The sequence below is a fragment of the Buteo buteo genome, chromosome 1 (assembly GCF_964188355.1).
Source record: "Buteo buteo chromosome 1, bButBut1.hap1.1, whole genome shotgun sequence".
In the NCBI taxonomy this organism is placed as follows: Eukaryota; Metazoa; Chordata; class Aves; order Accipitriformes; family Accipitridae; genus Buteo; species Buteo buteo.
Genome location: NC_134171.1, coordinates 34,934,867 through 34,951,586, shown reverse-complemented (window position 1 = coordinate 34,951,586; position 16,720 = coordinate 34,934,867). Strand labels below are relative to the sequence as shown.

The 16,720-nt window shown below is 38.0% G+C and overlaps 1 long non-coding RNA gene across 4 annotated transcripts in view; it reads left to right on the top strand.

Moving 5' to 3' along the window:
- The window catches only part of LOC142030766 (uncharacterized), a 38,919-nt gene extending 27,199 nt beyond the window's left edge, over positions 1–11,720 (top strand). For 2 of the 4 annotated variants that reach the window (XR_012650282.1, XR_012650284.1), the window contains one exon: positions 11,572–11,720. This is a non-coding gene — a long non-coding RNA (uncharacterized LOC142030766). Of the gene's footprint in view, positions 1–10,116; positions 10,226–11,571 lie in introns of all 4 variants that reach the window. The other 2 variants (XR_012650285.1, XR_012650286.1) reach the window with 2 other exon arrangements.
- The last annotated feature ends 5,000 nt before the right edge of the window (positions 11,721–16,720 follow it).

Genomic DNA, 16,720 nt, shown 5'->3' with positions numbered 1-16,720 from the left:
AACTCTTCCACATCATAAGGAAAAAAAAAACCCCAAACACCGTGAATACATAGGTATGTTTATGTTCCCATTAGTGAGTGTAGTGTTTAATACATAGTACAAGAAATTTGCTTCCAAAGGGTTTAAAAGTAAGATTAGGGAGTGCAAAGGAATTACAGTCCCTTTAGCCTGTGGATCCCAGAACACTGTTTATAGCAAGTGGCACAGTACAAATATGGAAGACATAGGAATTTTCCCCTCTGGAAAAAGCTATTTTAATTTCCTGTAGTATGCCACTGTATCATTTGCATTTGAACTGTTTGGAACATCTTCCATTTAATTCTTGGTAGACTACAACAAAAATATCAGCCCTCAAGTACCTTTGGGGGTGGGAATCTAGATGGAAAAAGGAGTGACTAGTTTATCCCCTTATGTGACATTTTCTCCCTTCCAAAATAGTTACTGCTGAAAGAATTAAAAGATACTGTGAATTTGTACTGCTTTTTAGAATTGGCATAATATATGCAGTTAAAGCTTTGCTAACCACATATTTTATAAAAGTGATTATCAATTGATTAAAATTGCATATTAGAGTACATAACTTTAATTTTGTATTCACACAATGAGTCTGCAAAATGATGTAGAAGAAAAAGGAGTCATGATCATTTATATTACTCATTGAATATCGCACTCATTTCACCACATATTACAAATGAATTGGACCAGATATAGATGTGGTGGTGTCCTTCCTCACTGGGGCAAACTGGTGGTGTTCTGAGACAGGGAAAATGCAACAATGGCCAGACCCTTCTTTTGGAGTAAGTTGATTCTTATCTTAATGATAGGGAGGGGGCTCACTGCAAATAAAGGATCTGAGACTCACTGGCTGCTTTGTGTTGCAAAGAACAGGAGATTTCCCACTCTCTTGTGTTTATCCTAAGCATGTAAATTCATGTCTTAGCTTGCATCCCTTGCTCACGTGAAGTTCTCATCAAAGTCAGTGGGAAATTTGAACATGTAAGGAATAGTTTACCTCTTTAACTTCATCAAGCTTTCTGCTTAAATGTTCGATACCTCCCTTTCTGCTGTTCACAGATCTGAACAACAAAATTTCCTTAGTTCTCTTAATTTTCTTGTGATGGGGAATTGTTACCCTTTCTATCACCTAGGCAGCTGATCTTCCTTTTCCCTGATACCATCCACCAGCTCTGTTTTAACCAATATGGAACAGACAGAGCAGTGCAGGGCTGTTGGCTGTCAGGCTTCTCCTGTTGCGGTATGCCAATTTTACCATTTTACTTGGCCAACATAATGGACTTTTCATCTCTTCTCCTTTAAATGTGAAATGTGTTCACATAGCATTTTCTTCACATCCTCGCTTCAGCAGAAAAGCAACATATAGTAAACAAACTATCTATTCCTCTTTTCCTTAAATAGTAAATTACTATTGCAAGGAAGTGTTTCATGTTATCTTAAATTAGACCAGGACAAAAACATGTTATCTTTTCCTTCTTTAAACAGTGACTCAAAGAGCTTTTCAGAAAGTAGTGGCGGTGACAGTGGTGGTGGAAACTGTGCTTAGCAGCAGCTCACAAAGAACTCTACTTAATTTCTGAACAAGAATTATGAACTAAAATTAGGTTACCTTCATTAAAAAAAGCACTGGGAAGTGAAACAATGATGGCATTATTCACAACCCTTTTGACAATTGCAGTTGTGGGACACGATAGCCCTTATGAAACATTTGGTCTGAAGGCTAAAGATGACTCTTCTTCTTTGTAAGTTTTACAAATTATATGGCTGGTACCATAATACAATAATGATTTTGATGTACAGGTATAAAAAGGTATTCAGCACCTGCTATTTTATGCAATAACAAATGAATCTGAGCAAATGGCAGACTGAAGTAGGTAGGCTAAAGTTCCAGAAGTACCTCCTCTACCACCTCCACATCACTTCAGACCTCTGAATGTCTCTTGCAATGCTGTGTCCCTCATACCTCCACCCAGAAAAAAGTCTTTCTGCATGACGAATGCTTGCGGCCTGGCAGAGGAACCTCTGCTGCCTTTGCTGGGTAGCAGTGAAGAGCAGAGTGCTTCTGCCAAACATTGTCTCAACTTTCCTACTTTGCTGTGCAGCAGCTGCTCCATTCGCCCTGGGCAAAACCTTCCTCCCAGATAGTGGAGAAGTGAGATTTTGGAAACGGAAATAAGAAAAAGAAAGAGGGATTTCCACCATGGCTGGGCAAGATGTGTACTCTATTACAAGTAAATGGAATAATTTTATGCAAAGTGGTGTTACTTGATGTGGGAAGGATAGTTCACAGACCACTTAGATATGCTTGTAAATGTGTGCATTTACAGTTGGGATGAGTTGAAAATTAAATGAGCTGATAGTTTTGGCACAATGACAGAATGTATGTATTTGCAGAGTAATCTCATCACCAACAACTTCTTAAAAGCAACTTTGCTTTATAATATTGAAGAAGCTTGATATAGTGTTTAACCTGTCTATTTAACTGGGGTCTAAAATGAAGCACTTGCTCTGACATCATAATTTTTTTTTTGTTCAAGGCATGTTTTGTATTTGACCCTTCCTAAACAGTATGAGAATGGGGGCAATAATGGAAAGTAGCTCATGAAGACCAGGGTTTTACAGCCCAGGCAACTTGGACCAAAATATACATCAGACATGCTACAAAGTCACATGGAAAGAGCTTAATGATGTTTTGCATTGAGAAGATTTGCTTATGTCTGTCTTTCTCTTCTAGATGCACATATTTTATATCGATTGTACTGCAAATGTATATGCATGATTGAACTCAAACATTATGCAGCCTTAGTTATTATTTCAATACTTCGAGTGAATTCTGCTAGTAGACAGTCTGTTCGGGCTCATCCGCATTACATGTATTTGATTTGTTCAGGCCACCAGCAGATGTATTTTGAAATAATTGATGTGTTTCTAACTAAGTATTAGTAGTCTGTAAGTCCATTGTAAGTGGACATTGCTTCCTTTAGTACATCCTTGTTTCTCTGCTGTCTCTGAGAAGATGGTTGATTAGATCCTGTGGGTGAATGCTTTTGAAGATTGGTTAGTTTGTTGTAAATCCATGCTGGTGCCAGATACTGAAACTAATTGGCAGCTTTGCTTATTAGTAGTATACTTTTAAAGAAAAAAACCTGAAGATGTTCAGAATACTGAACAGGAGTCTGCCTATCTCTGTATGACATTCCACTTTTTTCAGTCTCCTTATAAATATATGAATGGTATTACAGTGACTATTAGGCTGTTGAAGTGGAGAGTCTTGATTTCCAGATTAGCCAGTCTCAGTGTTTTACTATATCTGGCATTTCAATGTAGAAGGGTGAAGTGTGAAGTATTTGTTAACCATATCAAGCAATCTGCAGGTGTGCAAGGAAAGAATATACTTCTTGGAGTCCTCCTTTACAGCTGGAGCTGCTTGCTGTGACAAGAAGGGAGTGTGGGTAAGGAGAAGCCTTGCTGCTGCACAACGGAAATGGAAGTGTGTTACATGAGGTGATAATCACATATGAGCTCATATAAAAAGAAAGACCCAAAGTCACTCATATTAGCTCTTGACCTGAGTCAGCCAAAGTTTTTGCTAGTCTCCTTTTTGAAGGTTTGTTTTTAGTATAGTCGGTCTTAACATTTTAAATAGATGCTTTTGATAAGTGTGCAACCAGATATGAGAAACAAAACAAAATCCAGATTCTTTCATTCCTAAATCTCTAAGCATATCACAAAGCCTGAAGTCATACAGAATACCATGTGAATAACTGATAGTATTTGCTTTTTTAATTTGTCAGCTTGGCCTAGGCCAGGAAAAGGTGAATTTTATTAAAAGATCAATGATTACTTAAAATCTCAAAGGAAAAGGGAATGTCATGTAGAACATTAATAAAGTTTAGAGACAATTGGGACAAAAAGAGTTAGGAAAAAAACATGTTTAATTGATTGTTCATTTGTTATGCGTGAAATGTATTCAGAGACAGTAATGAAATTTTCACTATCTTAGACGGACAGTACTAGCAGAAGAATTAATGAAATTACACATGGCTTCAGCAAAGTACTAATAGTTATAGCTCAATATTTCCGTTGCTTAGTGACCTGATTGATTTTCAAAGTAAGAAATAAGAAAACAAGGCCTGTACTGTGTGTTATGCTGTAGTGAAATGTGTACATAAAGTATTACCTTAGCTGCCTGGTATGTGCAGTTCAGCCAAATTCTTCATTAATTACCCTTGTAGTGAACAGGAAACCAACATCATTATTATAACAACTAGAGAGATTGTAGGATTTTTTCCACTAGCTCTTACAGTGATGAATACTGTCTACAGTGTTGTTTATAATGCTTAGACTGACTTCATGATTCCAATGTAAGAATAGCATGTTTAACTGTTAAAAATGCAGTCATTTCAAAATTAAAAATAAATTAAATACAGCTAGTGTATTGCCAAATTATTAAATATTTATATTAAAGCACTGAAAAGTGTTTCCACTTTTATACTCACTGTCACAACATTTTTAAAAATTAGTATAATTCTGAATGAGGATTTGGAGAACTTCTAAGGAGCTTCTCTTAGAAATACATATAATAAAACAAAAGGCTAACATTTACTAGAGAAAATGAATTGAAATTCTGAAATAAAGATCCATAAAGTGAGTTTACCACTGACTCTCTAATCATCTTTGTTATCAAAGCTGTGCTAAGATTAGTAATGAAATCAGAATCTGATTAAGTTTGCTGGGACTTGCGATCCTTCTCACTCTGCCTGGCTTCCCTTCAGTTATGATCAAGGATGAAAATGATATGAGCCTTTTAACATCACTCCCCTGCCCTCCTCTTTTTCCTTTCCTCCAGAGCCCTTTCTCCCTCCTCTAAGCCTTTCATCACAAGGAGAAGAAAAAAATCAGCAGATCAGTCCAACAGTCGCGGGGTGTTTTCGCATGGGGGGTTTGGCAGGGTCTTTAAGCCCATTCCACTGGGTGTTTGTTGGCTCTCATTAAGGGCCATGCAGGCGACATTCCTGCCATGCCTCACAGGGCTCAAACTGTGCTTAGGATGCAACAAGTCTCAGTCTTGCCCTCAGTGTTCGAGTTGCAGTCCGATCCAGCTCACAGATATCTATGTTCTGCCCTCAGATTCCAGCATTTTGCTTACCTGGGCAGGTTTTAATCTGAATCATTCACCCATTCCTATAAAACCACAAGGTCTCTTAGGTGACTTCAAGGTTGTGGAACATAGAGATGCCAGCCAGCAAAAGACCAGTTGCTTTGCTGTCAGTTGTGTTTGTGCACATAATTATGTGAGCATAACTTAACCTTCTAATCCATTTTTTATAATACTGAATTTAGAAAAGTGCATTATTGTTAAAGTTCTCCTTCAGTGCAGCACATAACGTTGTAATGACTTGTAGGAACAGTTAAATCCATATTTAAATGATTTATTGGTTTTAAAAATGGATGACAGATGTGGAAATGAGAGATATGTTTATCATGATGAATTCTTGTATTGGAACCAAGTTAGCTTTCATCAGCTACTTTGTATTATTTTATTACACCATTGATCTGAAATCTGATTTTTGTACCTTGACATAAAATGAGGCTTGAAATATGTTTGCAATATTACCTATCTATAAATTCCATCAGACTGGCCTTATTTTGACTGTGGTAAGACCATCTTGGAGTTGCAATTAATAGAATATCATAGACTGCTTTTTCATTTTATTTCCATTTCCTCCAGCAAGTCAGAGCAATGATGGATAGTCACTTCAGGATTTTCTCTGTGTTCTGAACTGTAAACAATGTTTTCCAATGACTCAGAGATTCAAGTTTGTTTTACAGTGTTTTATTTGGAACACTAGATTCTTATTTTATTATATTTTCTGAAAAACTAAAACAACAAAGAAATTGGCTTACTTCATGTTCACATTGAATAGGCAAAACCATCCCTTAGGTTCAAGACCACGTCCTTGACTTTTCATGGTGGTCTAAGAAAAAAGAGAGATGTTTCCAGAACATGTAGCACGTGTATTCAGAACATTTAGAACACTTATTCAATAATATAGGCAAATAAAATCCAAGAGAGTTTACCGACAGAACTTCAGAGAAACTTATCTGCGTAGGGTTGATATTAACTAGCTTTCAGTCAGACTGTCAGTTCCTATCTGTTGTATCTTGGCTCAGCTACTTGAACACAACTGTGTGTAGACATGTTGCTTGCATACTAGTCCAATGTTTTGAACTTAAAACTCTGAACTTGACAGACCATTTCCATAACATGAATCTTCTGGCTGAGATTCAGCTTTTGTGCCTCAGTTTTCTCTGACATAAAATGAAAATAGCGACTGTTTTATAAAGCTTACGTAGGTGTATTAAGAAGAGTTTTTCTATGACTACCACTACTACTTAGTGGTATCAAAGTCATTAACAATAGTAAAGACAGTAGGATATCAAGAGCTCGTCAAGCTCAGTGTGCCTTTGGTTTATTTTATGGAGCTTTGAAACAGGTCTCCAAAGAGGTGCAGATAGTCTTATACTTAGAAGCAGCTAACATGTTTAAAATGAAGTTTTATGGTCTGACCCATGGTCACTAAGGTTTAATACCACTTTATATAAAATTGGCTTCGTTGGGCAAAGATACTACATCTCACAGCCTTCCAGCTCACTTTCGCAAACTCTTCCCTGGTAAGCTCAACTGCTCTGATACTGACAAAGAAGAGGGCCTATTTTCCCTGTGTAACGAATTCCAGTTTCACTCACATGGTATCCCTACCCATTTTGAGTTAGCTGTATTTTGATAAGTTTTCCATTTCACCACCAAACGCTGTCTGGCATTTGGTGTTTTCTAACCATGAGAGGGCCTCAAGCTTCTCAGCAGTAACTGAATTTGGATTCCATTATCCCAGAAGCCAAGACAAAATGATGTGTCCATGGAATAGCAAAAATTAATTTTGTGAAAGTAAGTGGTCTGAGATGGAGAGTGCAGCTGAGATGGGAGAGTGCCTCTAGGCAGACTCGGAGAAGTCAGATAGTTTGGGGATACAGGGAGAGCGACTGGGAGAAGTCAATGAGACCTTGAAGCTTTTTGGGGGGGGGGAAGAAAAGTTGGGGTTTGAACACTGAGCCAGGGGCTGGGAGAGGTCTGTATTTTGAGGGAATGAAGGTACAATAAGCTCCTTACATTGCCCTTGCTAAGCTGGTCTGATCTCTAGGTGCAAGGCCCCTTTCCTGAATCCACATGCCTTCCCAATACTATGCAGAAAATTACCCTGCTTTCTCTTATCCCTGAAAGCAGATTTCTGCCTTACAGACAGAAAAGCCAAGTTGGGCTAAGTGCCAAGCTGGATATCGGATGTGGAATAAGACTGTGGCTCTGCTGTGATTGGGGAAGATGAGAACAGCAGTAATTGCTGCTGTTAAGGAAAAGCAAGGCGCTAAAGAAACCCTTTGGCCACACATCCCTTCTACCTCCCACTACCTATGTCTGTCTGTTTTCAGACTACCTAGTCTCCATATCTTCTTGCACCACAAAAATAAGGGGGTGGGGGTGTATGATGCCTCCCCCATGGTCTGTTGTGCTAAGTAAACATCTATTTTTGCTAAGTCTAAGGGCAGCACCATTGCCAGATGCTGAAGTTGCAGCTCTTGTTCCTGAAAGTTTATGAAGGTTGAAAAGCTTATGCAAGAAATTACAAATGCAGTCAAGGGCTCAAGCAATTACACTCTTCAAAGTGTTTCTCCTATCTCAGTGAACAACTTGAGATTTTTAAGGGTGTATTCATTTTACAGTGGAAGGAAAAGGTCAGTCTGGTGGCTCTCTGTTTTCTTAATTTAAATCACTGGGTTTTCCCTCAGTAATTCAAAACAGAGATTAAGGATTGCAGGAAAAATTCTTAGGAACTGTAGCATTCCATAGGAACAACAGCAAAAATCATAGAAAGCTGATTTTTTAATTATAGTTTAATCAACCTAATTCATTCCAAAGGTACTAAAATCTAGATAAAAATAGCTTTTTTGTTATTGTATTGCTGCACAAATACACTTATCTGCAATTTTGACTTAAGGCCTTCTGTGCCTCAGGTGTGCCCTACCTTCGAGAATGCAAAGTTAGTTCCATGAAAATTTAGGCTAGAGAAATAACTTTGGACCAGTCCAATTTTATATTTCCTAGCACTTGATTAAAGTCATAGAATTACTTGCTGAGCAATGGTTGATTCATGTCAGTAATTTCCACCAGGCTTAGTTTCTCCATTGTTGGTGTTTTGCTTGCTTTGTCACTGGTAAATTGCCAATTCATTTTTTTCCTTCTGTGACTCACATCCTCAAGCTAGCTTTTCTCAATATCAGGGCAGGCAAATATATTCTGGACCAGCATGATGTTCCTTTGTTCTTTGGGACTCTACTTTTAGTTTGCATAAGAAGCCATCATTGAGCGGTAGGTATTGTCCCACTAAGTTGGTATGAATAAGTCACAGTAAATATCTCCTGTGTAAAACCTGAAGTTCTCCCCTGGCCTTATTGTATGAAGATAATATCCAATCCTATACTAACATAGTAATACCTAGAAAATGGTTTTGTTTTCTTTTAAAGTAGCAGGTAGGAGACTTGTCTCACCACTGCAGATCCTGTAGTACATTTTCCCCCAGTGCTTTCTTCCTACAAGAGGATAATTAATTTCCCTGACGGTTTAGTGGCTAGTTCATCTCTAAGGTAACTGGTGAATAGTCTGGGATTATTTATGTTTCTGGAAAGAACAACAACAGCACACAAAGTTTTCTTTCTTGCTATTCTTCATTGTTTGCATAACATGTACTTCCCTGGGTAGACAAGCATGTTTTGTAATTCAAGGTCCCTGGAAAACAACAAGGCAATTATTCATGGAGGAAAGGATTCACTAAATTTGAACTCATGTTGTGAGTTGTTCATAAAACATTTTCTAAAATCTGTGGCATTTGGAAAACACTGAACATTAAAGAGCTTTGGTTCCCAGACCTTTTTGAAACTTTTATGCTTAGCTGATGCCCCCTAAAACCATAGGGTTTTAAGATATTTTTGTTGTTTTTTTAAAAAGTAGACCTGAGTTTAAATTATTCAAGCAGATCAGACTATCAAAATAGCAATTCCTGGCTTTAAAAAAAAATGACAAAACTGTGAATATTTGTTGGTTTAGTCTCATAAATTCCACCCTATGATCTTCCTTAAGATTAGACATTGATTTGTAGTCTAATTCCTAAATTTGTTCACTGAAATTTTTTTATGCACCTGAGACTGAAATAAAAATCTCAGGGTCAAGTGCATAAAGCATTTTTGTTTTGAGGGGACTTGGTGTTTGCTTTTAGCTTTGGGACAGTCTATGTTACTCTCAATCCCACAAGCTGCTACCTCATCTTAACAACAGCAAACTTACTGAAATCTATGGTTTATTTTTTGCAGATAAATGCTATTTTTATATATATAGGAGTGTAAGTGTTTTTTTTTTGTTTTGTTGGGTTTTTTGGGGGTTTTTTTGTTTGTTTTTTTTTTTTAGTATTGTAGAATTGGGTGGTTAGTAAGATTGGTCCTATATTGACAGTTGAAAGGGAAATTCAGGCTGATACAAATTTCTGAATCTGTCTAGTTACTTACCATGGCTGCCGATGAGCCCTATCTTTTACATTGCCCTCAGATGCTATTTTCTGATTCTTTTCCTCATTCAAAGAAGCTTTCACACTTTTTCCCCATTGAGAACAAGATGTGTGCAAAACCACAGGAGATTTACATTACATGCATGCCAGTTTCTTAATGAAAGGGAACTTGCTGTTCTGCCCCTTAAGCATTCATATTTTCTCTTGTGTTTCAAAGCTGTTTTCTGCCTTAGGGGTAAAAGTCACAGCTTCTGTACCACAAAATCAAGCTGCATTCTTCAGAGAGAGAGTCTTTGTTGGAGGGTTTTAGTTCTGCCCTGAAACAGTTTTCTTGTGACAAGGAAACAAAAGTTGTGAAGCAAAAGTTGTGTTCTCATGGTTCTTTCTACTTACTGCTTGTTTAGTTCATATGGTTGTTTTCCTGTTGATATTTCCCATGGAAATATATATGCCCCAGGTAACATACCTGCATCTGTAATTTCTTCAGATTTCTCAGAGCCCTTATGGAAGGTCATAAATCTGTTTCCTTTAGGAAAAAAAAATCTAGTCAATAAAATTCCTTCTACTTGCTTCAGGACAGGCTAGATTGACAAAAGGTTAGTGGTTTTATTTTATAAGTGTGTTTAAACGGCATAACATTCTAACTCAGCTCTAAAACACTGCTAACTTTAACTTATTCTATCTGGACACATATATAAATCATAGGAGTAGTAAGATGTGGACAGAATGTGATAAAAGTGAGAAAAAAGACTTGCTTCTTTGTACCTATGAATGTTCCTGGGTTTTAACCAATCTGCTGCTCATTTTGAAAGGTACAGCTCAGTCTTGACTCTGGACTCTATAATAAAATAGTCCAAATTCTCCTCCTTGAATCTAAATGTCTCAAAAAGCCAATTTAATTGAACTTAATTCCTTTTCCTCCAAAAAAGTAATTCAGTCTAGGAAAAGAGTATTACAAATATGACCAGTCCCTGTCCTTACATCTCTTCACAAAATTCTTTTGATAAAAGTCTAGCTACTTTTTTTACTATTTTAACTGATATTAAGAGGATCCTACTTCTCATATCTACTATAGAAATCCACATGTAGTAAATGTCTTGTATAGGGAAAGCATTTGCAGAGAAAAGTAATTTCCTTTACAAGGTTACAAAAGATTATTATAAATTGTGTAAAAATGATTTCATCACTAGAAAAATCAGAATGACAGTGCCTTTAATAGTGACTAACCATTTAAAAAATAGCATTTTCAAATGGAAAGGTGATAGACATTTTGGAAGTGCTAATGGTGACAAAAAGATAAGTAGGTGCCCTGCTACACACAAGCACATTCAGGATAAGCCAGACTCCAATTCCTTGATTTCATTACAGAAAGTGGTTTGTTGGATAAAGGGGGAAATGGTGCCATCGTGCTAAACAAAATTTTAATATATGAATGTATATAGAGCTTTAATAGCTGCAGCTGCTGATCCATGGCTGAAACAGCATACAACCTGCATGTGAGAGAAATTCAGATGCATGAAATATTAATGATAATTTTAAGAGGACTATACCTTTTCAAACAGTGTTCAATTTACAGTTGTGCTGTCAAAACCTTTCTATTTCCCACATAACTGTCTGCTTCTAAATTAAAATAAATATGCTTTATTTAAAATGCATGAAACCTGAGGATAACGGTCTACAAATTTAATCCAGATGCATACTAACTGCTAGAATAAACATTTCAGAATACGGTTTTACATAATACACTTATCTGTTTCATTTGGCTGTCCCCATAAACTCACTACACTCCAAGCATAAACAGGTTGTTAAGTACATTTAAGGATTTTAGAATGAACACCAGAGCGGCCATTATCATTAAAATGAAGTGCTTATATTGGAGTCAGGCCACACGGAAGTGTTTACCCAGTACTGAATTAGAATTTCAATTTTTTCCTTCTCTTAGGCACTGGAGTATGGATGGCTCTGATACATCAGCTTGAAACCCATCATTTGAAGATCGAGCGCTAGATGCACATACAACAATACAAACATGCAACAGTCCATTTCTACACAATGAGAAGACATTACAACATTAAACTTCTGCAATATGAATTCTCTGGTTTTCTGGTTTATTTTCCTCATAGCTGGATGCTGAATGCTAGCTCTACTGCAGGGTCACATGCATGCTCCTGACCTGTCAATAACATTCTGTCTCCTGCATGCAAAGCATTGTGTACATTCTTTGAATGTTCCAGATCACAATACTGAGATAATCTCTGAACCTTTCAATGGCACAAATGGGATAGAAGGAGGGATGAGGCAGTTAGTGCAAAGCAGAAGGAATAGGAAATAGTGTGAGTTGACTGTTAGCGTTGATGATCTTTTTCTTGCGAAAAGGAAGCTTCTGCTTCATTTTACAAATTATTTCTAAAGTTGTCATGTTACTTGATTCTTGAATATTCTACTTAATGAAGCTTTGTCAAGTATTTTCTACAAATGGTAAGTCTGAGTGAAGAAACACACAAGAGAATGACATAATACGTTCTAAAAAGATAATTTACTAGACTGAAAAATATCACACACACAAATGTGAACATAGGGACTTCTGGGCAAATTATTTCCCTTATCCTTGATTTCTTTAGTTTTCAGAGAATGCAGAGTAACAAGTAGGCAAAGTATTAACATATATGCAAATAACTGCCATTAGTTTCCATACTCCACTTGGTGTTCTAGGCCAGCCTTGGCATTACATTCTGATAGAAATGATTCTTTAACTTAGTTTGCATAGTCACTAGTTTGTCCTGCCTCTGTTTTAATATAGGAATAAACTACATATATAATTGGTGGTGCTTCTTGTAAATAGAGTACTTTGTAAATCACAGATTTTTCAGATCAGGTGATTCATATTTTAAAGACCTGGTTAGTGTACAACTATTCTATACTATATAATAATAGTATACTATATATTATCTACAATAGAAAATTGAATACAATCTGCAAGAAAGACAAAACTGCAGATCATCAAGAGAAGAAAAGGTACATCAATAACACCAACTCTGCAAGACAAGGAGTTGTCTTTGTAGTCTCAAGGCTTGGGGGTCACCTACATAATATTCTTCAGGGTGAGAAGAAAATCCTGACCGTCTTTCAATACTTCATCATCATTATACAACAATTCCTACTGCTACAGTGCTAGATCCACCAGAGCTAATTCTTTGATGGATGTTTTCTATTTTTCTACTTCTTCAAGGGTCAATCCCTTTTTCTTTTTAACAATAGACCAGAAAATAACATGAAACACATGAGAGAAATAATAAAATTGGTAGTGGTGCAGATACAGCACTGTACCTTTTCTACAGATATATAAAAAAAAAACCCAACAACAAAAAAACAAAACAAAACCAAAAAACAAACCGGGGCAAAAAAAGAAAGAAAAGCAAAGAAATCAAAACAAAGAAGCCCCACAAATAATTAACACTTAATGTAGCCAAAAGATTCAGCAGAAGCCAGTAGGGAGTGTTAATCTTAGTTGCAGGACAAAGGGAGATGTTCTCCTTTGCCAATTTATGGTGTAATGAGGAGCTGAATGTGTGAAGAGAAGGGAAGGGGAAAGGAAAAATGGAAAGGAAAGCCAGAAGGGAAGAGGGAAGGGAGGAAAATAGAAAAAGGAAAAATAAAAAGGAAAACAGAAAAGGGAAAAGAGGGAAGCAGGATAAAAATAAGATTGGATCTTAAGTTCTGAAGTGACATGTCATCTGTGAAAAATGATGCTACCCACTTGTATTGCTTTTATAGACCACCTCAGGATTATACATAACTCAGATATCAGTGTTGTTTTAGCAAACTGTGAAACAACAACTACCTGAGCTATCTTGTGTGATAGAAATGTGATGTATTTCATTAGTGTTTGTCAATCTTTTTTTAGATTTGGGACATGAAGTTTTTTAAAAGGTATAATCTCTACAGGTCTAATTGATAGCCTACATTCATGAAGTTATTTTCCCCAGGGAAGCATGAAAGCCTTTCCTCTGGAGACCTGTTAGAGATATTAGCATAGCTCAATGTTTTACTTTTTTGCTGATATCATGAGCTTTTACATTATGACACATCCCAGTAAAATATATACAAATATATATCCTTAAAAGCTATATTTATTTAATTTAATTCATGCATTAAATTCTTTCTGCAGTTGCTTGCAGCACTTTTGTTTTCCTGACTTTCAGGCACTTCTCATCTACCATAAACTAAATCTCTCACAAAGAAACTAAATGAAAATGAAATTGTCAACAAATAAGAAAATTGGATTTATTTTCTTGCTTGCTTTGACACACCAGATATGACAGCAAAACACATCAGAACTGAAATTCAAAGGTTAGTTTCCTTAAAAGGGCCTCTGGACTTATCGTAACATCCAGAGTTCTACTTCAGTTACTGAAAAATTAGACTTGAAGTGGATGAATGCACACAATATTCCTTAATGTAACCAAATGCAGTGGGAATTTCTATAGAATCAAGGCACATTTCCAGTACTTCCTGGTAAAAGCTGGGATGAAAATACTTTTCTTTTTTATTGGAATGTATCTTCTCAGATATTCTTAAAACTGAAAAACTTCAAAACTCCTGTTTAGGCAAGCTTTAGATTGTGTTCTTTTCTAAGTTGAATAATATATTCTTCTATTCACAACAATAATCCTTATTAGCTCATAAAGGATTAAATTGGAATAGGTAGAGTTGGTAAACATTTCAGAACATTACATCTTTATCTGAAGTAAATGGTGTCAATAATTTTAAAGATTGGTTGCCATCGTTTAAGCCCAGCCAGCAACAAAGCACCACTAGCTTGCTTCTCCCCCTGTGTGCACCTTCTGGAACTGGATCCTTAGGTCCACTCTGAACCTCGTGACTCAATGGGAGGGATCTCCTTATTTTCTCCTTATTTTCCTTCCCTGAACTGAACCCCAAGTAAGCAAGGCTTGTGGTATATGTTTGGTGATGTATGGTTAGCACGTTACACAGTTTACTGATGTAGTTTCATGCCTATTCTTGTGAGCAAATAAAAGTTGAAGTTTGTGAGTTAAAGGATCCCTGGTGTCATTTCACCTTAATCCTCACCTGGGAATCAATGAACCTGAGTCATCAGCCTGAGAAATTGGGACATGACAAGCAGGCCTCAAATCCTCTGTATCCCTGACTCTAAAATCCCAGGGGTCAGCCTTGGTGCTTTCTGCCAGAGACTCCAGGTAGGGCCATTCTCCCTGGCTGCAGTGTAGAGCACATTTTTAACATCTTGTCCTGCCCAGACTGGCCCAAGGGCCACTGCATGAACAATCTCCTGCTTAATTAGTTCAAAGGCTTGTCGTTGTTCAGGGCCCCATTTGAAATTGTTCTTCTTCTGGGTCACATGATAGAGAGGGTTTACAATCAGATGTAATTTGGGATATGCATTCTCCAAAAACCCACAACACCTAAGAAGGCCTGTGTTTCCTTTTTACTAGTTGGTGGAGACATAGCTGCTATCTTGTTGATCACATCCATTGGGATCTGACAAAGCCCATCTTGCCATTTTATTCCTAAAAACTGGATCTACTGTGCAGCTCCCTTGACCTCACTTCATTTCATGGCAAAACTGGCCTTCAGAAGGATTTGAACTATTTTCTTTCCTTTCTCAAAAACTTCTTCTGCTGTGTTGCCCCATACGATGATGTCATCAATGTATTGCCGGTGTTCCTGAGCATCACCCTGTTCCAGTACAACCTGGATCAGTCTGTGACAAATCGTAGGGCTGAGTTTCCAACCCTGGGCCAGTCAATTCCAGGTGTACTGGATGTCCCTCCAAGTGAAAGCAAACTGTGACCGGCACTCTGCTGCCAAAGGGATTGAGAAAAACGCATTTGGCAATATCAATTGTGGTGTACTACTTGGCTGCCTTTGGCTCCAGTTCATATTGAAGTTCTAGCAAGTCCAGCACGGCTGCACTCAGCAGCGGTGTGACTTTATTCAGGCCATGATAGTCTACTGTTAGTCTCCACCCCTCATTAGACTTTCACACTGGCCATATGGGACTCTTGAAGTGTGTGTGAGTTTTGCTGATCAGTCCTTGGGTCTCCAGTCAACTAATTAGCTTATGGATGGGAGTCAGAGAGCCTCGGTTGGTGCAATATTGCTGCTGGTGCACCATTGTGGTAGCGATCAGCACCTGTTGTTCTTCAACCCCCAGCAACCCCACAACTGAAGGGTCCTCCGAGAGATCAGGAAAAGTAGATAGCTGTTCAATTTCCTCTGTCTCCAATGCAGCTATACCAAAGGCTCACCAGTACCCTTTTGGGTCCTTGAAATACCCTGTCCTGATGTAATCTATGCCAAGGATGCACGAGGCCCCTGGGCCAGTCACAATGGGGTGTTTATGCCACTCATTCCCACTTAGATTCACTTCAGCTTCCTATACAGTTAGCTGTTGGGATGCCCCTGTCATTCCAGAAATACAAATGGGTTCTGCCCCTTTATAGCCTGATGGCACGAGGGTACATTGTGCACCAGTGTCCACTAGAGCCTTATACTCCTCCTCTGGGTCTGACGTGCCAGGCCATCAAATCCACACTGTCCAGTAGACCCTGTTGTCCCTTTCCTCCACCTGGCTGGAGACAGGGCTCCTCTAATCCTGGTCATAGTATTTGTTACTCACTTTTTGTAAACATGAATCTGAAGTCCCCTCAAGAGGATCAGAAGTGAGATCAGCCCTTCTACTCTGTCCGGGCAACTGCCCACTGGAAACTGGAGCGGCATTTTTTCAGGAAGAATCCCCTTTCGTGATAGTTTTCCCTTGCAACCCACATACCCCTGCCGCTGGGGTCGAGGTAGGTTTTTCCATCACACTTCCTCATGTCCTCTCTGTGGTTACGTGAGCAAAACGATAGGGTACCCCATGATATGTGCCTTCTATATCCTCTCTCTCTAGCAGAGGAATGCTTACTCCTAATAGCTGAGATATGGGCCCGTACAGGTGGGGAGAAGGACATATCCTCTTTGAATTGCTGGAACTCCCATGATAGTTTCTCCACAGCTGAGATGCAAACCTGTAGGGAGGAAGAGAGACTTCCTTCCTGTTGCTGGAG